Source organism: Rhipicephalus microplus, unplaced genomic scaffold (assembly GCF_043290135.1).
Source record: "Rhipicephalus microplus isolate Deutch F79 unplaced genomic scaffold, USDA_Rmic scaffold_26, whole genome shotgun sequence".
NCBI classification, from domain to species: Eukaryota; Metazoa; Arthropoda; class Arachnida; order Ixodida; family Ixodidae; genus Rhipicephalus; species Rhipicephalus microplus.
Window position 1 is genome coordinate 1,240,603 of NW_027464599.1, and position 2,818 is coordinate 1,243,420.

The 2,818-nt window shown below is 53.9% G+C and overlaps 1 non-coding gene across 1 annotated transcript; it reads right to left on the minus strand.

The window, feature by feature from the left end:
* Positions 1-634: 634 nt before the first annotated feature.
* Positions 635-711, minus strand: TRNAN-GUU (transfer RNA asparagine (anticodon GUU)). The gene has a single exon. It is a non-coding gene; the product is annotated as a tRNA-Asn (tRNA).
* Positions 712-2,818: the final 2,107 nt, after the last annotated feature.

Genomic DNA, 2,818 nt, shown 5'->3' on the forward strand with positions numbered 1-2,818 from the left:
AGAACATTTCTTCAGAGCTATCAGCCCAAAGAAAAAAAAGCGCCGCACCACCATCGGGTGGGCTCGAACCTCCAACCTTTCGGTTAACAGCCGATCGCGCCAGCCAATTGCGCCACGGAGACAGTCGTGGTCCACCCTCCTCCCCGTCAGAACATTTCTTCAGAGCTATCAGCCCAAAGAAAAAGAAGCGCCGCACCACCACCGGGTGGGCTTGAACCTCCAACTATTCGGTTAACAGCCGATCGCGCTAGCCAATTGCGCCACGGAGATAGTCGTGCTCCACTTCCACCACCATCAGAACATATCTTCAAAGCTATCAGCGCAAAAAAAGCAACACACCACTCCCGGGAGAGCTCGAACCTCCAACCTTTCGGTTAACAGCCGATCGCGCTAGCCAATTGCGCCACGGAGACAGTCCTGCTCCACTCTCACCATCGTCAGAACATTTCTTCAGAGCTATCAGCCCAAAGAAAAAAAAGCGCCGCACCACCATCGGGTGGGCTCGAACCTCCAACCTTTCAGTTAACAGCCCATCGCGCTAGCCAATTACGCCACGGAGACAGTCCTGCTCCACTCTCACCACCATCAGAACATATCTTCAAAGCTATAAGGGCAAAGAAAAAAAGCAACACACCACTCCCGGGAGGGCTCGAACCTCCAACCTTTCGGTTAACAGCCGAACGCGCTAGCCGATTGCGCCACGGAGACAGTCGTGCTCCACTCCCACCACCATCAGAACATATCTTCAAAGCTATCAGCGCAAAGAAAAAAGCAACACACCACTCCCGGGAGGGCTTGAACCTCGAACCTGTCGGTTAACAGCCGATCTCGCTAGCCAATTGCGCCACGGAGACAGTCCTGCTCCACTCTCACCACCATCACAACATATCTTCAAAGCACTCAGCCCAAAAAAAAAAGCGCCGCACCACCACCGAGTGGGCTCGAACCTCCAACCTTTCGGTTAACAGCCGATCGCGCCAGCCAATTGCGCCACGGAGACAGTCGTGCTCCACTCTCCCCCCCGTCAGAACATTTCTTCAGAGCTATCAGCCCAAAGGAAAAAAAGCGCCGCACCACCACCGAGTGGGCTCGAACCTCCAACCTTTCGGTTAACAGCCGATCACGCTAGCCGATTGCGCCACGGAGACAGTCGTGCTCCACTCCCACCACCATCAGAACATATATTCAAAGCTATCAGCGCAAAAAAAAGCAACACACCACTCCCGGGAGAGCTCGAACCTCCAGCCTTTCGGTTAACAGCCGATCGCGCTAGCCAATTGCGCCACGGAGAGAGTCGTGCTCTTTTCTCACCACCAACAGAACATATCTTCAATGCTATCAGGGCAAAGAAAAAAAAGCGCCGCACCACCACCGGGTGGGCTTGAACCTCCAACCTTTCGGTTAATAGCCCATCGCGCTAGCCAATCGCGCCACGGAGACAGTCGTGCTCCACTCTCACACCGTCAGAACATTTCTTCAGAGCTATAAGCCCAAAGGAAAAAAAGTGCCGCACCACCACCGGGTGGGTTCGAGCGTCCAACCTTTCGGTTAACACCCGATCGCGCTAGCCGATTGCGCAACGGAGAAAGTCGTGCTCCACTCTCACCGCCAACAGAACATTTCTTCAGAGCTATCAGCGCAAAGAAAAAAGCAACACACCACTCCCGGGAGGGCTTGAACCTCGAACCTTTCGGTTAACAGCCGATCTCGCCAGCCAATTGCGCCACGGAGACAGTCCTGCTCCACTCTCACCACCATCAGAACATATCTTCAAAGGTATCAGCCCAAAGAAAAAAAAGCGCCGCACCACCACCGAGTGGGCTCGAACCTCCAACCTTTCGGTTATCTGCCGAACGTGCTAGCCAATTGCGCCAAGGAGACAGTCGTGCTCCACTCTCACCACCGTCAGAACATTTCTTCAGAGCTATGAGCCAAAAGAAAAAAAGCGCCGCACCACCATCGGGTGGGCTCGAACCTCCAACCTTTCGGTTAACAGCCAATCGCGCTAGCCAATTGTGCCACGGAGACAGTCGTGCTCCACTCTCACCACCGTCGGAACATTTCTTCAGAGCTAACAGCCCAAAGAAAAAAAAGCGCCGCACCACCACCAGGTGGGCTCGAACCTCCAAACTTTCGGTTAACAGCCGATCGTGCTAGCCAATTGCGCCATGGAGACAGTCCTGCTCCACTCTCACCACCATCAGAACATATCTTTAAAGCTATCAGCCCAAAGAAAAAAGCAACGCACCACTCCCGGTAGGGCTCGAACCTCCAACATTTCGGTTAACAGCCGATCGCGCTAGCCAATTGCGCCAAGGAGACAGTCATGCTCCACTCTCACCACCGTCAGAACAATTCTTCAGAGCTATCAGCCCAAAGGAAAAAAGCGCCGCACCACCACCGGGTGGGCTCAAACCTCCAACCATTTGGTTAACACCCGATCGCGCTAGCCAATTGTGCAACGGAGAGAGTCGTGCTCCACTCTCACCACCAACAGAACATATCTTCAAAGCTATCAGCGCAAAGAAAAAAGCAACACACCACTCCCGGGAGGGCTTGAACCTCGAACCTTTCGGTTAACAGCCGATCTCGCTAGCCAATTCCGCCACGGAGACAGTCCTGCTCCACTCTCACCAACATCAGAACATATCTTAAAGGCTATCAGCCCAAAGAAAAAAAAAGCGCCGCACCACCACCGAGTGGGCTCGAACCTCCAACCTTTCGGTTAACAGCCGATCGCGCCAGCCAATTGCGCCACGGAGACAGTCGTGGTCCACCCTCCTCCCCGTCAGAACATTTCTTCAGAGCTATCAGCGCA